The sequence below is a fragment of the Lissotriton helveticus genome, chromosome 2_1 (assembly GCF_964261635.1).
Source record: "Lissotriton helveticus chromosome 2_1, aLisHel1.1, whole genome shotgun sequence".
NCBI lineage: Eukaryota > Metazoa > Chordata > Amphibia > Caudata > Salamandridae > Lissotriton > Lissotriton helveticus.
This window is the reverse complement of record NC_136059.1, coordinates 280,264,758-280,290,301: the sequence shown is the minus strand read 5'-3', so window position 1 is coordinate 280,290,301 and position 25,544 is coordinate 280,264,758. Positions and strand designations below refer to the sequence as shown.

The 25,544-nt window shown below is 46.3% G+C and overlaps 1 protein-coding gene across 4 annotated transcripts in view; it reads left to right on the top strand.

Moving 5' to 3' along the window:
* The window catches only part of MBD2 (methyl-CpG binding domain protein 2), a 525,750-nt gene that overhangs the window by 49,215 nt on the left and 450,991 nt on the right, over positions 1 to 25,544 (top strand). The gene's annotated exons all lie outside the window — the stretch shown is intronic.

Sequence of the window (25,544 nt, the reverse complement as noted above, 5' to 3'; positions counted from 1 at the left end):
GTAAACCAATCTCCTCCAATTAGGATTTTTAGTAAATGTTCTACTTTTTTTATGCCCATACACGGCAAATGTTTTTTTTTTCTTTGAAGAGGGTGTAGACTTCATAGTTGTTCAGAGCAGTTTAACACAGGCGCAGCATATCGTCATTTTGTCAACGTATTCGACTTTGTAGTGTTTCCTCCCTTTTACTCTGAAGGCTAGTGCTGACTTCCTCTGCCCTCCTATACAACCATGGGAGATTGCAGGAAACTGTTACCTTTTTGTTTTTAGAATCTCTACATCAAAATCTCATTAGTTGTACAGTTCACTAGATTGTTATTGATTTTATTACAGTAGCTTAAGGTGCTCTACTTGGCAGAAGACTTTCTGAAGTACTTCGTCAGTGGTCCTGTTCCACATTTACAAAACTTTTTTTTAATAGTATGTTTTCTCCTCGGCTTTAATGAGATTCACAAAAATCTTAGAGTACTTCTGCACCAGTACCAGTCGCAGAGACCTAAAAGTATGTCCTGTCTATTAGTTAAGTAAACGGTCCACGCTGCAGGAAATCTTCCCTTCGAAGAAAGTTAAGGAAAATTAGGTTCCTCCAGCCTAACGCATGTCATGTGGCATTGTTCACTACCCATTCGCACTCTACAGACCGTTACTCCAAACATTTTGGAAGTTACTTGGAGTGTTTGAAGGATGAGAAGGACCATGAAAAATGTGATGTCACTCACTCTTCTTACACACACACCAAAACACACATACATGTGGCAGTAGCATAGCAAGGATGCCCCAGGGCCCGGTGCAGGCTGGAAAGTGGCCATTTTACTGCTGCTCAGGTAGTAAAATATAACCATAATCCGGGTATCGAGGTACCCACTGCACTGCCTGCACCAATGGTAGCCACGCCCCAGATATGTGGGTGTTCCATGCAGTGGGATAAAGCAAAAGGATGCGCCCTCCTCTAACTAAATGGTTGAGGGGGTCTCTTAATCTTCCATAACCCACACGTTCATTGGAGGGCCGGACAAGCCTTTTATTCCACAGGGCATTTAGTTCCCCGGTGGGCTGGAGCTCCTGCGAATCGGTTTTGAAAGCCCAGGGCTTCTCCTTAGATCCCCGCGGTTAATTGCAGCAAGCACGGGGAGGCTTCAAGAGAGAGAAAGAGGGAAGGAGGCGGAAGATAGAGAGAACCTGAAGACTTGCCTTTTCTAGGCCCCCATCTCCCCCGTTTGTCTCCTCGGCTTGTTTACTACTCAGCTCTGGGGTACTCCTCACAGGAGTAGCTTTGCGCTCTGTTTAAAAAAAAAAAAAAAACCCCTAGAGGTAACAAGCATTTGCAATGCAATAGGTCTCGCTTTTGTTAAAGTTAGAGCTATTGGTTATGTAAATGACAAGATACGCCTTTAGTTGTAAACACTGGAAAAGGACACTTCTATTAAGTTGAACGAGCCACGCAGAACAAGGGCGTGGCCGCAATTGTTGAAGTTGAAGCGCTGTGCTGCTGAAGTTACAACATAAGATTATTCGTGGCTGAGAAAAAGAAAAAATGTGCTGTACTGCTTTTTTAAAAAAGCAGAGCGTTCCAAGCTGCTTTAAAAAAAAATATTATGTTGTGTACAGTCTTAACATCAAGTTATGTGAGCCGCAAATAGAGAAAGAGTGATATGCTTGGGCTTCCGTGCGATGCAGGCAACTGAAGTAGATAATGTGAGCACTGCAGCAGCAAGCGGAAACGGAAGCCAAAGGCTCAAATAGCAGGGACGCTAATCACCCCAGCTGCAGTTAGAGGACATGTCCCCAGCTGTAAGCACTGAAAAAGGATACTTAGATTAAGTTGGTCGAGCTACGCAGAAGAAAGGTGTGGCCGAAATTGTTGAAGTTGAAGCACGACGTGCTGCGCTTCTAAAATTTAAACAGAAGATTATGCGCGGCTGGAAAAAAAATGTTGTGGTGTGCCACACTGCTTTAAAAATAAAACAAGGCGAGCCTTTCTGCTTTTAAAAAAGTGTGGCGTGCCGCGCTGCTTTAAAAAAAAAAATATTATGGTGTGTGCAGTTTCAACATCAAGTTCTGCCAGTCGCACATAAGAAAAAGGTTTTGTCGCCATTATTGCAGCTAAAGCCCAAAAGCATAAGAGAAAGCGAGGCATGCATCATGCCTGATAAAAGAAAAAGCAGCAGCTGGAGAGGCTGTCCTGCCTACAACAGCAAGCAGGAGAAAGTCATCTCAGAAAATCGTGCCCACAGACTGTTATTAAAACATACCGCGTAACAACAAATGTAATGGGAACAGTCCTCATGGGAGGTTCCAAGAGGAGAAAAGGAGGTACTAAGGAGGGACTACTAAGCCTATTAACAATCAAAAACCGACATTTACAAAGGACAGAAACAGAAGCCAATTGAAAAGATGGGTGGTAAAAGAGGCGGAGCTTAAAGTCCTTACCTGCTCTGAGACAGCGCAAGCCCTGCCCAGGCAGACCTACAACTAGCCAATGGCTACCTGCCGGCCCGTCATCCGCGGCAGACTCGAAGTTAGTTGGTCAATGTTAGAATAGAATCCAGACACCGCTACTCGCACAGAGCGTTTGTCAACTGACTAAGTGATTTATGCCGTAATGCGACTGACACTCTGGTATGTCGACCCGCAGGACCCGGACCGCCATCAGTGTGGTGGAGCCTAACAGGCAGCCTGCTGCAGTGCAGTCCCGCAGCACTGAGCTCAGCAGTCAGAATTCAGAATGGGAGCTGCAGCGAGGAGCAATCGTGGACTTGACTCCTGGAGGTCCGCGCCTGCCGTCAGACCGGCACTGTAACTGTGCTCGCTAAAAGTAAGTGTCACTACCGTTCCTTCAATTCTCAAGTAACGTGGCTGCCCAGCTTCAGAAGAGGTCTGGAGCCGAAGTGACCAGGTATTGCTCACTTCCACATGATGGTGGCACATCACTATAATTCAAAGATCCGAAGAAACCCCGGTTTTCCTGAAAACCATTCTCTTAGAATTTATAATCTTTTTTTAAACAAAGGGAACATGATCCTGGAGATAAGTAAACCATATTCCAGCTGTCGCTCTCACGCTACCCAAATCGCTCGAAAGTTTCTTGGCGGTGTTTTGCCTGGTATTTTGATATATTTGACTTGAGTATCTTGTGATTAGATTCTAAATATTATGATGAAAAAGGAGGCTTGGTTTCTTTTTGAATATGTTTATTAGTTTCTGTTTTCTTTAGGCTCTTTTTTCAACTGTACTGCCAGTGTATTTCGATTGTCAGGCGCATTAAACTTAGTGATAAGAGCTCCCAACATTGAAACTGAAACACTCCATGATTCCATCTGACTAGTCCAGTCTGGGTGGGCAGGGCCTAAAGGAGACTGGGCGGTCACCAACCCCACTTCCAAAAGCAAACCGACAACAATAGATCTTGCTAAGCGAGGAGCGCATGTGCTGCGACGCTAGGCGAGACCTAAAAAAAGGGGTGGATCGATTAATAGAGATCTTGTGCAAGGAGACAGAAGAAGCAGGGCTGGTTGTCCATTTTTGCCAGGGCTGCCTTTGGCTCCTCAGTCAGGCCCTCGGGCTAAGGGTGAATGGAAGCCCCCTCAAAGGAGGTCATATGGGTCCATGCATATTTCATGTCCACTTCTCTAACTCTACGTTTCTGCCACTACGATGGCGTATTCTATTCTGTGAATGTGGATTTTAAACCGGGGTCGTAAATGCTGTTTTTACACGCTAATTTTATAATGAGGTGCACAAAAATCTTTGTGACTAGGATTGTTCCTTTTGTTCATTAAAACATGTTTTTTGGTTATTTCCCTTTTACTACTAGCCATGGCAAGAATGTTTGTTGAAGGGCAATTTTAAATCCTCTTTTTCACATTGCATAATCCGCATTGATGAAATTTTGCATGGTAAGTGCATATAACACCACTGTGGTGGTGTCCCTCCTCTTGTAATCGTACTGGTGTGTGTACATCATGAGCTGTTCTAAAAAGATAATGCAGCAAAAGTCACCTTTGTTGTATGATATTGTCACCTATTAAAATATAGTTAATATTAAACGGACTAAACTTAGACCAAGCCTCGTGATGCACCTGTGCTTTAAAGAGTTTTGCTGCATGGTGTGCTTGAATTAATTGTACACATTGTTTTTATTCATTGTATGATGCCTTCTTTTTCATTTCATGTCTGTGCAACCTCCAAACGTACATGTGCACGTACCTAAAGAAAATGCACCTCCAAGTTTTCCTCCTGCCCCCAACCCGCACAGCCTTCTGGAACTATTACTTTTGTGTATCCGGAGTTTCAGAAGTCTGTAATTTATCTGGTATTTCTTTCATCTTTCGAAAGCAAATGCAGCAATGGGCAGTTGTACGGGTGGCAATTAAAAGTAAAATTATATACATAACATGTTAGAACACATAAGTGCACCCAGCACTATCATTGTATATATCACAAATGTCTATTCAGCTAAATGGAGATCTTTTTTTTAACGAAAATACTTATTTCCTTTGTTAGGTTTGGCATTAATGTTGCGTCTGCATCATTCATACCATATTTTGTCATTGAGAGAATGGAATGTGGAATTTTGACTACACCTAAACCTTTTCAAGAATGGCCTGCTGCAAGTTTGATTAGTAAGGCTGGTAAAGTGAGCATTGCTTGTGTTTTTCCCATGAAATAACTTGAAATAGAAACTACCATAGTGGTCTTGCGTACATGAAGATAGTTCCTCATTCTAAAGATTTCTCAGAAATATTTGAACCTCATCGGCAACACCTTTTCTGATAAATACATTTTGCTTAATTAGTTAATTATTTATGGCCCACCTGGGCTGGTTTCCTTTTATTTGAATGATCTCTAATCCGCAAAAACAATATTACCCTGTTTGACTTTGTGTTAAAGTTATAAAGCAATCGCTAGCTTTATATTTGCTACAGATACTGTGAGTAGGCGATAAATCTCTGCACATCATATTGTTGAATCCAGGCATGTGCGATTATGTCCATCGGAAGCACGTCTGTTCATCTGTACTCTTTCCCATTCCCTTGAGGTAAATGAACAGCCTTTTATCAATATAATTGGGCTTGTTCCACTCCATGCTTGTACTTTTGAGGATATAAATGTCTGGCCTGTAAATGTACCTAGTAGAATTTCAAACTTGCTAAGCAGACTGTCGCAATAAGCTGCTGTCCCAATAAGCTGTTGTCCTATGTCCCAAGTCCAGTTTACATTGCAAAGCATGTTACAAACGTATGACTCCCCGAGTATACTTTTGTAAAGTAACTTTTACAAACCTATATGTAGAGGAAAGACCTGTGGTGATCCTATGTGATGCGTATGGCCTTTTTGTCTATGGTGTGAGTGTTGTCAGTCAGTCTTTTTTTTTTTTTTTTTTTTTTAAGTGCCCCCACCCCCCCCTCCTTCCTTTCGTCCCATTTTTCGTCCCAGGGGGCTGATTGAAGCTATATCCCCTGCTGATTCTCTGTCATTTATATCCCTTTCTATTTTTAGGTTGAGCCTGCATGAGCATGTGCTAGCCCATATGCTATTGCTTGAAGACTTTTGTGTTCAAAAATGGGCTTGGAACCCACCCATTGCTTACCATTCGTTAGAATCAATGGCTTTCTTCCTTCTAATTGGCCAGCACTTGCCCTGTAGTAAATGGGCCATTTGTGTCCCTCCACTGACCATTCGCTGCATGTGAGTGATTCAACTACTATTTCTTCTTTAAAAAGAGAAAAATAAGAGCTTTGACATGGCCAACACTGGCCACTTTATAGCTAATTATTATTTTTTTTTGCTTTTTCCCCTCCCCTGCCGGTTTCTTCTCCTCCCATAGCTGTTTCGTCTTCTAATCCCACCCGTCTCTGTTTGTTCTCCCCCACCCAACTGACAGAAGGAAAACAAGCATTGGCATAGCCAATAGGTCTCGGTTTTGGAACATTTATAAGTGTTTAATTATCCAGCACAATATCTTTTATGCAACAACAAGTGTTGCATGGCTAAACACTTATATGGTCCCAAAGGCAAGATCTATTGGCTATGCCAATGTTTGTTCTAGATAGGAAGGCACTTGCACCAACAATCACATTCACTACATACTTATGCTATGTCCATGCCGAGAGCACTTTATAAACCACCATTTTGTGACCGTGCTTGGTCCTGTGATATCCAGGTGCAGTAAAGAGTTAGAAGTCGCATACGGTTGTTGAAGATAAAGGGGGCTGGAGATGCTAAGCCACAGCTCTGAGGAAGTGAAGAGTGTATTCTCTGCACCAAAGAGGACCACGCAGCGGTGTGTGTGTCACTAGACCGACAACAAGGGTGTCCTGTCTGTCCTCATTGTTTCAGGGAAAGGATTGCAGCAGTAGAATATTAGCTTTAAATGATGTGCCCCGCCGGCAGGAGATGTTGAAGCACAGGTTGAATCAGACCCAACTGGTTTAAAACAAGTAGCACCATCGAAAAACCATCTCTAGGCAGGCTAGAATGTGGTGAGAAACTCTGACATGAGGCAGAGTAGGAGGATGGCAGTGAGGTTTCATAATTCCCTTTACAAAGACTCTTGTACATCTCTTCCATTCTATTCTTTCTACACTGCGTTTACACGCTGACAGGATATGCTGACCGGCACCGAAATGCAGCTGTGCAAGATGTAGCAAACATATTAAAGGAAAAGGGAGGGGTGCAGGTAATGAGACGGACTTCTGCAGTTGTCTAGAATGTGGAACACTTACTACTTGCCTGTAATACAAGAGAACACAACCCTTCAGTCCATTATAACCAGGGCCACCGGAATTATGTCACACTAGAGGACCAAAATAGTGGCTGGGTTAACAAAAGTTTGCAAAAAAATGCTAATTGTAATGAGTACTAGTTTAACATCAGAATACTGCAATAAGCTACTGAAAAGGGTCCAGTTAACCTTGGTAAAGGATCTGCACATTGCAGAATCACAGGCAGCACTAATTATTTGTAACTTTTGAACCGTTTGAGTTCGAAGCCTTTTTTAGAGGGCGGGGAGGTGAATTATTAAATTCAACAGATGGTGTATTATGTGGCACATGCGTCGAATACTTTTAGGTGAAAAAATGTTGCAACTGCATAATTCTAAGGATCCTGCCTGTAGCATAAATAAATAATTTTGAGACATATTTGCTTTTGCCTGGCAGCAAAAGTTGGTTTCTGCTCTCAGTAGTGGCGGAGCTACAAGTGTATCACCAAGGAAGACATAGAAAGGACAAGCCTTGGCCGCGCACATGCGTGTGTGTGCGCAGTCTGCTCTTTTTCAAAGCACACACTCGTGCTTTCGGCACGGCGCTGTGCACTCCTGCAAGCTTTATGACGAGTATGTGCTTGGAAAACGAGCTGTACGACGGCTAAAGGTATCTTTGGCAGCGCATGCGCGCTGCGAAGGCGAGACTTAAAAAACGCTATGAAGCAGCCAGTGCTGGCTGCTACTTCACCCTGATTTTTTTAACTGTCCTGTTATCCACCACCACCCGATTGCCAAAGCTAATAGCTCACCCATAGGCGAGACCTTTGAGCTTTGCCAAACCTTGTTTATGATCCCTATCTTTTCTCTCTGTCCCCTTTTTTCTTGCCCAGTGCATAAACACAACTGATTGGTTGTTAATTTACATTTTTGACCTAAACTCAGACTGGGTCTGGGAATTGACCTCTGCACAATAATTTAGCAGTCCATTTAAGGTCTGCAGGACCCTTCTAAGCACTGTGCAGCAAGCAGCTCTACGAGAAAATGCATGGCCTTTTGACATTGGCTTTGACGTTGTGTTACCAGCTTCCTGTTTCTGCAGACTCGAGGACCAACCTTAACTTTTGACCTGATTTTACTTCCGGTATAGAATCCACTCGACCAGTACTGTGGATCATTGGCAGTGTTTGGAAGAATGATTGTCAGAATGGTAGGCCACCGTAAGTGATATGTATATATATTTAGTACTGAGATACTGCAGTAGTTGACTCCACGTTCTACATAAGAAACCCTAACAAGCATTTGCAATGCAATAGGTCTCGCATTAGGAAAGTTTGAGCTATTGGTATTGTAAATGACACATTTTTTATTTATGTGTTGGTTTTGAAAATAGCGAAATGAATAGCTTTGTCATTTACAATGCCAATAGTTATAACTTTCGCAAATGTGACACCTATAGCATTTGTAATGCAATATGTGTTGTATTTACATGACTTAGATGTATTGTTAATACACATAACAATGGCTTTTATTTTTTTTATAATTAATACTTAAAAAAAAGTTATTGTATTTTATAATGGCACTAGCGTAAGTTTTTGTAATTAACTTTTGTGAAGATTATGTTCAGTGTATTTTATTGAGACGAAAACCCAAGAACAGAAGTGAAATATTAACATCTTTTTGTGGGCTTGAAAAAAGTACAGACGGACAGGAGGACGGTGTTGCAGCTGCTGAGATGGGGTTCAGGAGCATAGGGTGTGGTGTAACAGGACAGTGGGGGGATGGTGGGGTTTGGGGGGATGTGAGGCTTAGGTTCGGAGCTGCCGTCTTTGGAGGGGGTGGGGTTGGGTTTGGGTCTAGGTGTGGTTTATCGTCCTGGGGCTCATGTGGAAGGGTGCAAGGGGGGACGACACCATGTTTAGGCAGCCTGGGGAGGAGGCAGCGAGGAGTTTTCATTGCTGAGTTAGGGGGAGCGCTGCATTTCTGCTGTTTTGCCACTGGAGGTTCGTGGTTAGGATGGAGGAGACGGATTGGGGGTTGGGACGGAGGCGCACCTGGGTGTGCGGTGGGGGAGGGGCAATAAGTTGGACAGCTGGGGAGGAGATAGCAAGGGGTCTGGCGGCAGGACGGATGGGGAGGCGATGCTGTAGACAGAGGGGACCGTTGCGGCAGGGGGGGGAGGGGGTAGTCATCATGCCAATGCCTTTATCCTTCAGAGGCCAGTTGGGTACAGTGTCTCCGGGCACTCGAGAGACATGCAGGCGCTGTCTGGGAGGGGTGAAGGGGGTATTGCAAGGGAGGATGTGGGGAGGGCTGAGGGTGATGGGTGCAGGTATTGCCGAGCAGATTGTCACCTTCAGAGGTGGCATGGATGGAGTGACCTGGGTTAACCGGGCAGAGGGTGTGCGGTTTCACGGGGCGGAGGGGTGTGGGGCTCCAATTTGGATGAGTGAGGGAGTGTCGCAATGCTCGGGAGCAAGGGGGGGGACCTGTAAGGTGATTGTGTCCCGGACAGCGGGAGGTTGAATGGCGGTATAGGAATGCTGGCTGGGGGGGGGGGGGTTGTCGGGGAGCACGTAGGGGTGGAAGAAGCAGGTAACAGTGGGCAGGGTCTCAGTGGAGGGGACGAGCCTTCTGGGATAGGCTGGTAAATCAAAATAGCAAACACTTACACGCTGACTAGGGTTAGAAGGTGGAAAAAGCGCGCCAGGGGCAGCAATTTACGTAGCTGAGGTAGAGATAGCAAAGGGTCTGATTACAGGGTAAAGGAGGGAGGGGACTGGGTTGGGGGGATGAGGTCGTCCAGGAGAAGGACTGTCTCAGATAAAGATATCTGGGCGTGCGGTAGTTATTAAGGAGCTTTTATCGGGGGTCAATGGGTGGGGCAGAATCAAGACAAGAACCGCATGTGGGGGAAGCAAGGTGGGGTCAGGGAGCCTGAAGCAAGAGGGAGGGTACAGTGGAAGTCAGGCGGAGGAGCGGCAGCCTTTGAAGTCTGATGCGAGGCACAGACAAATGGGGCAGTGGGGAAGAGCCTATCGGGGAGAGCACTCCGAAGTGAACTCGAGCGGCCATATGGAGAGGGAGGGGGTGGGATGCCTGGTGAGTTTAATGCCCGTGGCAACAGAGGGAGAGCGCGGCGCGCGCGCACAAAGTCTCTGGGAGCAAATGGAAGCTCTTAAAACAAGCTTGGAGAATATGTAGGAGCGAGAATTGATTAGCATAATATGATTATGTCACAGGGGGCGATGGCACACAAAATTTTACATTAATGGCAAGAGAAGGAGGGGCATCAATGAAATGATTAAATCAAGGCAAGTTTAAAATACCGTCAAAGATGTAATAAAAGTAAACTTACTGCTTACAAAAATAGTGGAGAAACATAACCTGAGTAAATGTTGGCCTGGGCAAGGGTGCTGCTCATCAGGGACGTAACTACCATTGGTACAGCTGGGGCAGTGGCACCAGGGTCCAGAGCCCTGAGTAGCTAACCCAAACCCAGATAATTGCTGTTTTACAACACGAACAGCAGTCAAAGGGGTGTTGTTTGCCTGTCTTGTATCAGGGGGCATGGCATCCTCGCCACACTACTGCCGCCGAGGTGCCGCCTGGACTCTGGTGCATGTCACTGCATATGATTCACTTATGGCAGTTGTTATTGAAGGTCGCCAAAGTTCATGTTTAAAAACATTTTCTCAGATGTCCATGTAGAGGCAAATTGTGTTATCTTAAAGTGAAACAAAGCATTCAGAAGTAACAGATATGATCCAGGGCATTGCTGGAGCCACGTGTTAGGCCGAGTCTCTCTCACCGGGAGCGGACTGGTTGCAGTGTGCAGGGGCCGCGGCAGAGAAGTTATACTGTCCTCCCTTCCCCGCCACCCTCGGTCGAGCTGCATCAGTTCCGACAACTCAAGCCCCTTGTCCTGAGCGACAGCTGCCCATGACGTCGAGCCTGGAAACGTCCCGAAAGAGCACGTTTACCAAAAGTCATAGCCCACTCTGATTGGTTGTAATATTAGCCTTTACACTGAGTAATGAGCCCTTCTGCCTGCCAACATGCTGTATTCAGTTTCATTGCGACTGTATTTCAAGGGTTCTTTGTGTGTTGCAATGACTTTCTCGGCGTGACAGCTGATTCTTAGCCCAGTTTACGTGATTCTCATGCACAATGCGTTAGGCTTGGTCTCTGCAAAATTATTTCTAACTGCTCGTGGTCAGTAAACATATCTACCATGTTTGTGTGTTTCAACGTATTCACGGTATGTGTAACAGAAACAATGACCCTCGAAAAAGGAGAGCGACTCAGTGGGGAGCCTTTTGGTTAGCGGTACTGGTGGGAAACGGGAGCCGAGGGCCAGCCAACCGAGCAAATCGCAAGCTTTAATCTGCGTACTAAACTAGCATACATACCGGGCTTTGAATAGTGGTGACCTATGACCCGGCAGCATTGTAGTGGACTGGCTTGGATCATTTTAAGGAAGGCTGTCTTTGTGGCAATGCTAACTTCGGTTCTCGTCGCTTGAAAGACACTTGCACGTTTTATGTTATTTACAGTACGGGTGGTACTTCAAGCCCCACTGTGTGTTTTGTGGAGTACGAAGATGTTTTCGGAGCATCACTGATGAGAGGCTAAACTGCGGAGCTAAAGGCAACGCCGCTTAATGATCTGCCACAGTCACGTGATCGCTGGGTTTTCTCTGTGATCATTAACAGCTGCTTATCAGACAAAGGCACCGCTGACGAGCTTTTGAAAACACCAACGAGGGAAACATTGAAAGAAACATCGCTGCGATCCCTACCACCGTTCACATGCATTGGAGGGATGAGATTCTTTTTCTTTTTTCATATATTTATATTCGGGAAGACTACAAAGAAATATAGCATTTGTGAAAAGTAGGCATGAAAATCGTTAGGCCGTAGATCAGGTATTTACAAACAAAAAAGGGACACTGCTCGGTGCTCTTGGTTAAAACAAACAAGCTCTCGGCATTGCGTGGCGGGGGGAACGTCGAGTCGGAACAAAAAACAAGTGAAAGCGGGATGTAAGTAGGGGGGAGGAGAAGTCTGGGCAGGCAGGATGACTCAGGGGAGGGGGCGGAGCGGGGCAGAGCGGCATGTGGGTGTGAAGAAGCCGGGCCTTTGAAGTGAAGCTAAGCTTCACTTCAAAGGTGTCGGAGGAATGCGGGCGGCTGTGCACGCGCTTTTAAGCTCAATGCACATGCGCATTGAGCTTAAAAGTCACGGGCACTGCAAGGAATCGCCACGATTCCTTGCAAGTTAGATAAAGAGTCGATGAGCCCCTATAGTCTCGCTTGCTCGATGCGCATGCGCATCGACAGGCGAGACCTAAAAAGGGGGGGATGGGGCAGATGATGACTAACACATGGTAACTATTTAGCCATGGGACAGATATACAAGAATTGGGTCGAATAAACGGACCGAATTTTTGTTCTAAATAGAGGCTCCTCTCTACCTCGCACTGGAACGAGGCCTGCAATTTTACTTTTTTTGTATTTATAAGAAGCTCACTGCATAACCTTTTTGCTGTATTTTTGTATTCTGGTGATTTAGCTTAATGAACTCTTGTTACTTTTGTATGTATATATATATGGACTTCCACATTTCTCTTTCTTTTCATTTTTGTTTGATTCAACATGAAACACTTCATATTACACTCTGCCATCACCTCCAATAATAAGGCTTGTGCCTGTGGACAATCAAGGTATTGTCTTGATGATTTTTAACATGCCATTGTCCCTTTTGTTTGCGACGTTGGATACTCTGCCTTTTCTGTGGGACTCTATCCCCTATCTCTCCTGTCTCTGACATTAAATCACTGTCAGTCCTTGTCTTTTACTAAATTGGCACTATTATGAGTAGCAACATAGTATGCCACCTGTTTGGTTCTAGTAGGTTGGTAGGGATTAGGCGTACAACACCAATTGGGATAAAAGGGCTTCAGTCCCCTTCCTCCCAGTCACCTTTTTCAGCCCGGGCTGCACAGCTGCAGCAACTTCTCCTTCAGGGCATGGATTTGACCTCAGTTTGGCGACTGTGTATCAAGTGGAAGTTGCAGTTTACAGCAGGTAAACGGCTAGGGATGGTGAGAGTGGAGGATGCTGGGAACCATCTTCTTTAACCAGAATTCCTGCTGTTGCCTTAGCTCAGCATCCAGGGGCTTCAATATACATCCATCGTGCTGGACACTATTTATGAGTGGCATACCTTTTTTAGCTGAATAGCCAGGGACGCCGAATCAACAGCCGAAGTTGGTGACTTGACGGGAGGGGCTGGAAGCCTGAGTTGCGGCGCTAATTCTATTAAGGAGCTGGCTCGGCCCACCCCAAGGAACATAATTATATAAGGGGCAGCACAAGCCTAAAAGTTGCTCTGTTGGGGCAGAGAAACTGAACGAGGAAGGGGGGGGAGTGCATTTGGGAGCCCAGCAGCATCAGAGGTCCTTAGAGGGTTAGATGCGGAAGGTGGTGCAATGAGAGTTAGCAGAGAGGGAACTGGAACCGGAGGTCCTGAGCGAGAGCAGAACCCCATTTTTTTTGTTTAGCAGGAGGATTTGTCACTTTCCATAACTTATTCTCCTTTTGATGATCTCGGAAGTAGGCCCGCGTTGCCAGCATGTAAGCATAACCCCCTGAGATTACCGCAGCTAGCACATTAACCAGCTGTGCTACCTCAAGAGATAAACGTGCTTTCATTAAAGGGATTGAAATCCGGTAATCTTGTTATTGGATATCAGAATTTAGTGTGCAGGTCTCAATTTGGCAACAAAATCAGCTCTGTTCTCTTTTTTAAAATGTGAATTGTCTGAAGCTTAAATCCAAGTGGTATGAAAAGGGACAGGCTGCAGACCGAGGACAGGTGGCACAGGTAGGCATAGAATGGTTATATACAAGGGCAGAGTGAAATGGTGGAGGGGCATAGGAATGGGTAAAGACAAGGGAGAGCAAGAGCAAAAGAGGTTTTGAGGGATTCTATAGTTGAGGATGCCGGGGATGAACAAAGACTGTAGGGGCATGGCGACACTAGCAACTATTGGTGAAACCAGGGTGAAAGAATGGGTGGACAGAGATGTTAAAGATAGAAAACACAAAGCCAAAGTATGGGTGGAAGGAAAGTGGGAGGGGTGTGAGTCATGGCCTGGGATTTGCGGAGACACCGATTAGTGGTGAAATGGGGCATAGGAAATACACCGGTGTTGAGACCAAGACAAAGGTATACTTCGTAGGCAAGATCAAGGAGTGGGTGGAGAGAGAGGCCACAGAGGAAACGTGAGGGCCGAGGCTGAAAGGCAAAATGTAGGGATGAATGTTAGACTGAGTGAATGGATGAATGAGCAAGCAAGAACAACAGATGGGTGGATATGCAAGTGTTGGGTGGAGAGGCATGGGATAGGCACAGAGACCATGCCAAGGGAAGGATAGCAAGTGGAGCAGTGGAGGGGAGGAAAAACACGGTCCAGAGATGGGTAGCCAGACCTAGCCAATGGATGGAAAGAGGAGGGCAGTGCTAAGAGATGGAGAATTATAAGGTCAAAAACAACAAACAAAATAAACAGATTCACAAATACAATGTGAAATATTAGATTTTTGTAAATCACATACTTGTTTTGCATTAATAAAAGGGAAATTGAGTTTAGGAATGGGTCAGAGTAACAATTTGATTCTTGTTGTAAGACCTAATCATAACAGTGACAGTTTTAAGCTACACAAAGCTAACTGCATGAAAGTAAAACTGTGATAAACGGTGCGATCGGTGGACAAATAAGGATCAAATAGATAACTTGGCAAAGATATACTACTAGACCTGGTATCTTTTGGCATGGTTTCCACTGTCCGATGTGGAGAAGTGTGGCTCAATGGTTAGAGCGGCAGACCCTGATGCAGAGGTCTAGCCCGGGACCATGGTTCAATTCCCCGCCTCAGCGGGTCTTGAGCTCAAAAATTCCACGGACCTGATCATTCTCTCCTCGGTGACTATTCCAATCATGGAGTCCCACTCTGCAACTCTGGGCAATAGCTTGCTTAATCTCCACAACGGCCCCCACAACGCTAAGGATGCCTGGCCTCCACCTTGGGGGTGCCCAGGAGTGCACACCTCTCAGGGAAAGGCAGGATGGGTTCCACAGCGGTATTCGTACAAGCGCCTTGAGACCCTTGCGGGTGAGTAGTGCGCTATACAAGTATCAATTTACACTTAATTTACATTTACTGTCTTCTTTCTTCTGGTCCCCTGTTTTTGACTGTGTTCTGAGCTTCGTTTGGCTAGTTTCAGGCTTCTGGGCACTTTACCACTCCTGACCAATGCTAACGTGCATGTGCTCCATATCTACAATGTATTGGCATTTGATTTCTCCATGATTGGCATATTTGATTTACTAATAAGACCCTAGTACAAAGCACTGTGTGCGCTCAGGCCTGTAACTCAAACTGCAGCACGAATTGTGTCACCCACTTAAGTAGCCAGGCCTTAAAATATGTCTCATGCCTGTCACTGCAGAGCCTGTGGGTGCAGTTTAAAACTGCCATGTCATCCTGGCTAGTACACCTACTTGCCAGACCCAAACATTCCCTTTTAATACATGTAAGGCACACTTAAGATAGGACTACGGTATCTCCAGGGGCAGTGTGCAAAGTATTTAAGGGGTAGGACATGTGCTTTTAAGTTCCACATGTCCTGGTAGTGAGAAACTGCTAAATTAGTCTTTCATTACATCAAGGCCCAGCTCTCCCATAGGCTAGCATTGGAGCTGCCCTGTAGCACTTTACAAGTGTATCATACAATTGGGAGCAGATAGAAAATTAGTGTTTGGTGTCTCTGGACTCACTATTTGAAACGCGTCTTTTAGTGAAGTTGGTTTTTAAATTGAAGGTCTGAAAATGCACTTTTAGAAAATTAATATTTTCTTAATTTAATCATTCTGTGCATCTGCCTGTCCCTGGAATACATGTCTGGGTTTGATGACAGTTGGGCTTTGATTTCACTGTACTTCGTTACAAACAAAGGTAGCTGAAGTTTGCCCTGCATTTCCAGATAACCCATCGCCAGGCTGATGCGTCTTCCTGAGCTGAGTGGTGGGAGGAGTTGACTCTTTCACCTACATAGAGCTATGCTTGTCTCCACACAAAGAGCTACTTATTCCCTGTAGTGAAACTGGAGACAGGGCCCAGAGGGGCAGGGTCTTGTGCGCTGCAAAGACCTTTCTTTCAAGTCTCCCTACTTCAAAGACTAAAATGGGTATAAGTACTGGACCTCTGACTACATATAGTCGGATCAATTCTGGACTGAGGACATTCAGCCAGGAAGAAGAGCTGTACGACTACTACCACTTTGCTGCTTGCTTTGCTGTTTTGGCCTGCTGTCTGGTGCTTCTTGCCTGGGAGTGAGAGGGCTGTACTTTGCTCTGTTTCCTGCTTTCTAAAGTTTCTTCAAGGGCTTGAGCTTGCTTCCTGTTGGAAGTCCCAAGGCCATCAAAGACTTCCCCTGCATCTTACTACTAGCAACTGGGCTCCTCTGCTGTGAGTCCTGACCTGCTAAGTGGTGCCAGTCCGGGACCCTTGGAGGTGATCTGGTGCTACAACCAAGAAATTGACACATCAACTCCAAGCATTACTTCAGAAATGGCAAATACCCGCGAAATTGACACATTGCTGCAGCCTGCACCAAAGCTGGGGTCCCCGAAGCAAGGACCATGACTTACAACGCAGACTCTGATTTTGCTGCAGTGCCTCCGAAGCACCACCGCTGTGTGAGTTTCAAGCACCGCTTCACCGAAGTTCGTGACGCTCCGACTCCAACGCAGGGCCTTCAGCCTGGTGGTTCGACAACAATCCTGTGGAATCGACGCACTGTGCTGTGACATTGACGTGTCATCAACAATGCGTTGCATTCAAGATCCGAGGTCTCGCACCTGCAATACACTCATCACCTACCCTGTGTCCTACATCTCAACCAGGCGTTAGAGGCTGAATGACCCTGCACCGCCTCTAGGAACTGGCGCATCACTTTGCGACCGTGATGCCTCGCCTCCTTTGCGCAACTATTCGTCCCCGAGCGCCAACGTGCCAACTACCTGCATAGCAGTAAGGATCAGATGCATCACCTGCCTTCACGATTCCCCACCTCCTCTGTGCATCGCACACTCTGACTGTTTAACACATCCATGGCACTGTACTGGAGCCTGTGTCACTCCTGTAGCCAGCCCAAGCTCCATTGCAGTCAGACTGAACTTGTGGATTTGTCTTGGTCGAGCGCAATCAGATAGCCCCAGCTGGAGCTATTTTCTAAGCGCTATAGCCACATTTAGTATTGAAAGGTTCATATCTCGACTTGTGTAGGTTGGATTCTTTGTCGTTTCGGTCTTGTTTTACTCAGATAAATATTGCCTATTTTTCTAAACTGGTGTGGAGTGCTTTTGTGCTGGTGTTACTGTGTGTGAGACCAAATACTTTACATATTGCCTCTTTAGTTTAGCCTGACTGCTCTGGGCCAAGCTACCAGAGGGTGAGCACAGGTAAACTTACTGTGTACTACACTTAACCTGACTAGAGTGTGGGTACCTACTTGGCAGGGTGCAGACTACTGCCAACTAGAGACCCCATTTCTAACATATACGTAGAAAGACAGAACAACTTGAGTGGATGGGACAGCCAGCTGAGTGCATTTCAGAGACCAGCAGTGGCATGAAGGGCACAGTAACATTAGAGTTGCAGATGGAAAGGACGGCAATTTGCAAGGTAGCAGAGTACATAGGACTCTAGGCAAGTGAAGCACCCTGACCAGTAGAAACAGTGAACCTGTTGGGCGTTTCAGGTGGAAGTAGAAGCAACCTGACAAACATCACAAAGGAAAGACAGCAGCAGCACTCTAAGATTAACGCCTTAAGTAACAACAGTGCTCTGAGAACAACTGCTGGGATGGAGAAACAATGTGAGAGAGAGCTGCTTCTAGAGAGGCAATCCTCAGAAAGGGGGCAGTACGCTGAGAGAAGGCAGCACAGAAAAGGAGAAGCCAGAACGGAACAGGAGAAGCCAGAATAGTACCCTCAGGGGGTCCAGAGAGAAGGGCTAGAATCATGAGGTATATTACAGGAGAGGGCAGTGTCACACAGAGCAGTACCATAAGCAGGGATGCCTGAGCAGTATCCTCGGAAGGGTTTGACAGGAGGTCTGCATCAACATCTCACAGGGACAGTAGTGTATTGAGGGGATAATCTGTGTCACAGAGCTGCATACTTGGAGAAAGCTGCACTTGGAGGATTTTGAAGGATGGGACTGCATATCTAGTGAGGGCAGCACATTGAATAGAAAAACAGAACAGGGGGAACCAGATTGTTTGGAGAGCAGTTCAAAAGACAGTAGAGACTGGGTGGTACCTAAGAGAGGGCAATATCCTAAAGAAACATCAACTCTCTGAGAAGGTAGGGATTTCACAAGGAAGGGGCAGTACCTGAGAAATAACACCAGAGAGGGAGGGCAGCAACACCTTTAGAAACTAGCACTAGAAATACAAATACACTGGGAGAAGCGTCACTAGGAAGAGAGAGCCAAGATATGCACTCCAAGAGAGGGTTTGTATGGAGGGGACTACACCCCGAGATACAGAAGCACCATAAATATATAAAGAAAGTAGCACCCTTCATGGGATTTCCCAGAGCGTGCTCATCACTCATGAACGGCAGCACCATGAGAGGATTTCCTTAGGGGAGCAGTATCCATGAGGCATCGGGCAGAGCTCAAAGTAACAGCAGCACCCCAAGAGTAAGTGTGTTTCAGTTAAAGATGCTGGGGAATCCAGAGGTGTAAACACTGCCTGAGGGGAGAGAGCACCCAGAGAGAAAGTAGCACACTCAGAATGACATGCCTGCACCTTGAAAGGGGAGGATGCTACCCTGATAAGGAGCTGGATATAGTTGCTTCAGAGTGGACAGTATACCTTTTCAGAGGGCAACGACCTAAGAGACTGCTGCACCATGAGTGTGGCAGGAAAGCACATTCTTAAAACAAGAGAGCAGCAGCCCCACGTTGTAAATCGAGGGCAGAAAATGGTACAGTGCGAGGGATACACCCTAAGAGAAGGTGTAGGTAGCATAACAAGGAGAGAGGAGCCGGTCAATACACTGAGGAGAGAGGAGGCTACCAGCATGCCTTGGAGGCATTATAGCCCCAGCGTACAAAAGGAGAGATACATTGGTGAGCAAAGGGTTGGACAACATCCTGAGGAGAAATTGTTACCAATACTTTAAAATCTAGATATGGGTCATTGGTAAAGTTATGTTGAAGGCCATAAATTTAAAGTTTTAAGGGTGGGTGCATTAAGTGAGGATTGTTATAATTGCGTAAAACATGCCTGCAGATAGGTACTGTGTTACACTGATTCTTACAAATTATTGTAGTTCGGCAATGGTTTTGGTATTTGTTCCCCCCAATGAATAAGCCCCTGAAGGGGTCAAAGCTTTGCACTGTAATAGTCCTTGTTAGACCTTGCTATGGCGTTTTGCCAAAAGTAGTTTTGAAGGTATTAATGTTGCTGACTCCTTGTCTGATGCCTGTCTAGTGAGAAAACGTATGCTTGTTGTGGTAGGTCTGAGTTGGTTTTGGTGGTGAGCAAATGATACGGTTTTATGGCTGATTAGTTTTTCTTAATGAGCCAATGCCATAGGTTCCATCACTTTATTATGAAAAATTACTACAGGTGCAGTAGGCCTGACTTATTGTATCGTAATAGGCCTTTAAGGGTAGATTCTTATTACACTATGTTAAAGCCCATACCCAGGATTTTTATACAGTAATCCGGAGATTGTATGTAACAGACAAGATTTTGGTTACTTCCTTAAACAAACCCTTGAAGATTTGCACTGGGATAATCCTTGCAAGACCATTTTAGGATTAGTGATGTGGATGGTCTCTGTTTCTTGGTATGTTCACTCCACCCCAACCCTTGGTGTTTTAGCTCCACCCTATTCCTTGGTGTATTAGCGCCCACCCCTCTCATCCAAACCTCAAGTCTAGTTGCGCCTTGTTAGGCAAAGTAGTAAAATTGATGTTCTGCTTTCCATTTTAATTGCAAATCAAATGTGTACAAACTTTTTGCTCTTTAAACAACTTGTTTCACAAAGGATGAATCATTTTACCTGGAAGATGTGGAGCAGCAGGTCTCGTATCTGTTTGACTTTACTTTTATTGGAGTTTGACTCTAGTGCAGTGAGTCAGTATTACTCATAGTTGTTAATATCGTGATAGCATTCAGAACAACCAGTTGCTGTGCTTGCAGTTGGGTATGTGAACAAGTTGGATGACACGATCAAAAACTGGGCAGAGGATGTAGAAATGTCTTTTCATTTGCATCTGTGATGATCCAGGCTGTCATTTGCAGCTCTTAGATCATATAGTCCTTGTTAGACCTAGGAATCCTAGACTACATAGGGTAGCCCGGCGCAGAGTGGACACAGTTCTCTCGCTGTGCCGCCTCCCGCTTCCCCACAAGTTTCCCAGCTTACTTCGCACTTGTGGTCTGACTCGGCTCGAGTTTCCGATGTGCTCCGATCACTCGTTCCAGCGCCGGAGATGGGAAAACTCCGCTGAGATTCACGGGGTCCGCTTTTCCTCAACTCGCGTTGCTCCTCATACCGGGATCCTTCTGAGGCAGGCGCCGCCCCTTCCGATGACACCGGAGACTCCCTGGTTCAGGTCGACGCCTCTACTCTGCCTCGATCCGCGTCTCCCGCCTCTCTCTCTCGATGTCACCACGGGATTCCTCCTCTTCTCAGATGGCCTCCTCTGAGCCGCGCCTCCACCAACACAGCGGTCGGAAACTGACCCGATGGAGGGGGCAACCCACTCATTGACGTGCTGACAGCTGATGCCTCGAGTCACCCACACGGTGAGTGCTGCTCCCCACACACAACGTTTCTACCGTAGCTGATGTTCGCTCCCCACCAGCAGAACGGCGTGGAGATCTAGATCCTCTGTGGTGACGCCCGCTCTCTAGAGCTAATCTCTCGCTCCCGGTCAGTCTTTAAGTCAGTTTACCACTCCAGAGCTTTTGTGAGGCCGATAAGAGGACCTGCTTGAAAATTAGTTATGGATTTAACAGGTCAGGGTTTGGTCAACCCAAGAGGGGTTGCATCAGCACAGGTAATTAGCCGGCCCACAGGTCGATCTATCCCCGAGTCTGCGCTGTCCTCCTCTCTAAATCGCCTCCCTCCTGTCCTGGACTACCTCACACTTCCTCTGGTCACTCACTACACAAAATGGCCGCCCTGACTTGGCCTTATATAGGCTGGCCTCTGACTACTGGAACCTGCCAGAAGGTTCCAGAACCTTCTCCATGTAGTCCAATGGGTCAGCCTCACTAAGTTAACCGTTATGACAGTTGCTGGCCACCATTTTAGGTCTCTGTTTCCCTCAGCTCTCATGAGGGTGACTAGGCCTCAAAAGTAAGAAAAGGTGACAACGTCAAGGAACACCTAGCCCCCTGACAACACTAGACAAATTCTGGCGAACATAAAATAAAAAAAATGGTAACACTAGGAGGCCAAAGGGGACAAAATAAATAATTAATTGGTAGGGAACTCCCAGAGGCAGACAGGTCTAACAGTCCTCCATTTGAATGGCATGGCATTAGACACGTTTTTGTCTGAAGCCCAAAGCTGGGGCATTCTACAGCCGCAACATTACCCAGTGGGGAATGGTATGTGTGACTGGTCCACCAGACATTCTCCATTTCAGAAGAGTGCGTTCTCCAGGTTATCAAGCAGGACTATTAAATCAGATTCCAGACACTGCAACAGAAGGACTTTACCATTAAGATCACATTGCCTTGATGTGAGATGAAGAGAATAATTTTCATTTTGCACCACCCTTTAAGAATTTACTGGACAAAGATGGTACTACTGATGCCAACGGTTTCCTCTATATTTTATATGAAATAAGATATTCCGCTGGCTTCCATTTTCTCTGGCATTTCTACTACAGAGGCATTTTTGTTCCTTTCTTAAACTGTCACAAAAGTCTTGTCCCCTGCATTTGATAGCATCTTTCCTTTGCGACTCGTACAATGCCCGTTAACAGCGCGGTGCCCTTGGTGGTCACACTAATTCCGCTCTATTCGGTGTTTGGTTAGAGTATCCTGAATTGTAGGACTTGTCAATCACTTCTCACCCACTATTGCAATCATATGGGTATTGTAGTGCTTTCAGCGTGACTTATTCGTTGAGCTTTTCGGTATCCTTTGATGTATCAAGACTGTAATGCGAAGACACACGCGATGGTTACAGTAAGATTATATACTGTGTTTTTAATTTATTCTGAATCTTGCCGCCATGACCCTATGTTCTATTTTATTCAAGCCCCTAAAGCGGCCTTATTCTGAATCTTGCCGCCATGACCCTATGTCCTATTTTATTCAAGCCCCTAAAGCGGCCTTGGTGGTTGGTTGTTGCGGAGGCCCTTGTTTAATTTAAAAATACATTTTATCTTCCAAATTGTTCTTCATTAGGGGCCCACTGGCGTTGCCTGTTCCCGGGGCGAGGACACCGCAATTAAATACTGCCAATTAAATACTGTGTTGAGTCGGGAAAGGGCTCAAATAATGAAGATCGGTGGTTCGTGTTATGAGGGTGCAGTAAATTAACATCTTCGACCCTTTAATCGCCGCCTTTATTCTCAAAGGGAAACGCTTCCTGTGAGTGAGTGACCTGATGGGATTCCACATGCGGACGCTTGCTCGGCATTGATGACCTTATCTCTGCTCCGGGAACACGCCTCTGCTTCCACCGCAGGCCATAAAACGTTGTTTTGGTGTTTACGTGGGCGCGCTCTGGGCGCTGGAAAGTCACGTGACCGCACGCAGTATTACAACTGGCCCCAACCGGAAGCGCCGAGTGTTCCAACACAGTGATTCATGGGGTTGAGGTTGTGAGCAAGTGATACCACTGGGCATATTGCGCCGACACGGGTTTACGCAAGAAGAGCTGGGCCACGACAAGACCGTGTGCTGAAGTTGAATCCTGGATCGAAATGAGGGCGGAAGTGCTGATCGTGAAGGAAAGAGATGATGGAAAGAATGGGGGTCATTATAGCTGCCAAAGTTTCAGATTGCTATGTGTGACATTTTCATAATTTCAGTGTAATTATGAGTGACATTTCAACCACTGAGTGACGCTTTATCGCAAGCAAAATCAGGCAGAAATGACGAGACAAACATAAAAATGTCAGAAATGACGCCCGTAGTGGAAACATGAAACTCTAAGAATATGTGCCACAAATAACCAGAAATGGAAGTGCACAAACATAGTGCCCTTGTAAACTGATCGTAGTTTTGGGAATATGCAATGCATTATTGGTACAGGCAAGTGCTTGCAACAGGGATATTTAACCCTTCCTCCGTGCGAAATTACTGTGGTGGCGTTAATGTACTAATACCTTGTCTCTAGTAAATTCACAACACTACACTGCTGCGCCTAGGAGGGGAAAAAAGAATGCTGCTGGCGAAGTCCTTGATCAGTGTCTGTCTGATACTGTCACTGGCTCAGCCGGCTGCATACACTCTGCTGCTGTTCAGTAACGAAGTTAGCCTGTCCCCAGTCACAACGCTGGTGAGGTGCTCTGAATGCACTTTCGTGAAGGCTCAGAGTGCCTTTCAAGTTAAAAATCATAGTTTTGTCTGTTTAGCTTTGAGCAGTGTGTACTATCAACGTTAGTAATGTATTCATTCCCAAATCTACTTATTTTTAAGTTGTTTCCACTTATTTATCTTAATTTGTACAACACTGTTCGGCTCGATCTGCAGAATGACTTAGAAACATCAAGCTTTTTTTAAACACATGCTCGCAAAACAGCAACATTATAAGCAGGGAAGCGAGAAAAACATTACATTGTGAAACACGCTATCATGCGGGGAAGCGAAAAGCAGCTTCATAATAGCCTCCAAGCACACCACAATTAGCACCGACCTTTGCAAACGCAGCTCCACGTCACAGAGTCAGGTGTCATTATTTACATACCTGGAGGAAAACAGCCTTCTAAGAAAGAACAAAGAAAGACAAAGAAAGTTCACATTAATTTCCATTGCTGCACAGAGTGATCAGCCTCACTCCAACAGACTTTGAAATACCAAAGTTTGCAAAACTCACATCTCCAGCTATGGAACCCAACAACATCCATTTACATAATGCCTTTCAGCCATGCTTTGCCCCAATGCGAATTACCTCACTGTCAGTTTACTTCACTGTTATATGTTAGCAGTCTAGTAGCTGGGTGGGAGGAGTTAGGTGGTCAGGGAAAGGAAGAGGCGGCGCAGGGACAGGATGAGGGCAGATAGAGTAGGGACAGGGAAGATACTGGAAGCATAGAATAAAGCTCTATACATATGAGCCTGTGTCTGTGTAGTACTTGTAGCACAATGCTACAACTGGCGACGAGGGTGGGATAGCCAAGCCCACTGTGTGCAGAGCCCCACAAGAGCGCCCTGTCCCTGGCAGCCTCGGAAAGAAGAGAGCGCTGCCCAAGGAAGACTAAGTTGCTGCCTGAAAAGAAACCAGCAGCAGGTGACCCTATCCCTCCCCGCAGTTGAGAGGGACCCAAGAGGGAGCCGAAACACCGAGCGCTGACTCGCTCGAAGAAGAGACGCTGTTTGCGCCGAAGCGCGACTCACTCGTGAAGCGTGCAAAAGGGTGAGCGCTGTACGAGCAGAAGTCGGGAGCCCACCCCGACTCTGCCAAGCCCCAAAGGTGAAGGAAAAGTGCCTCAGAGTGGAGGACGTCGCCCCCACGAAGGTCTGCTGCCCCCACGAAGGTCTGCTGCCGAGCGCTGTCGAGCGTGGTGAAATTCGAGCCCGAGTGAGGCCCGACGTCGGAAAACATTACGCCCGATGCGTGAGCGTTGGCACGCTGTCGCTGGAAAACGCGGGACCCTGCAAAGTAAGGCGGGAGCCCACCCCAACCTCACCTGATGGTCGCAGTGGCTGAAGAAGAGTGAATCCCGGCGTGGACTGCCCTTGAAGTCGACCACCGGTGAGTCCTGAGTGAATCGGAGGTGACTGAACCTGGAGAGAAAGCCTCGTGTGTGCCTGCAGTGACGGCGGCCATCTTGAAGTCAGGCGACTTTCAGTACAAGACCCTTGGTTGTTGTAGGGCGGCCATCTTGAAGTCAGGCACCCGGCAAAAGAAACAAGCACTGACTGTGACAAATAAACAAGCATTGGCGAACAGAAAGAAACCAGCATTGGCAAAAGCAAGCAAACAAGCATTGGCGCACGGAAACAAACAAGCATTGGCAAGAAGAAACATACGAACATTGACAAGGACAAGCAAACAAACATTGGTGTACGCAAAAGAAACTAGCATTGTCAAGAGTAAATACACAAACGAACAAACGAACAAACAAACATTGACAAGTACCCAACACAGCACTACGCGGTCCCACGATGTCAACTTCACCGCGACGAAATGAGGTCAAGCCCCTCTTCGCAGGAGGATCACATTTGAGGGCCCCTGAGCCAATCGCCCTAACGACAGGTGGAAGCATGGGCCCCAAGTGGCAGGAATGGCTTGAAGACTTCGAGGACTACCTTGAAGGGTCCAAAGTGACCGTTGACAAGGACAAGTTAATTGCTCTCCGGAATCTGGCTGGGCGTGAAATAAGCAAACTCATCAAGGATCTCCCTGATGCGGACACCGGAGCGTATGACAAAGTGCGTGACGCACTAAACAAGAGATTCCTCCACAACAGGAACGTGGACTATGAGCGCCATGCCTTTCATCAGGCACGTCAAGGGAAAGACGAGGCCATGAGCACGTTTATCACTCGACTGCGGCGACTGTC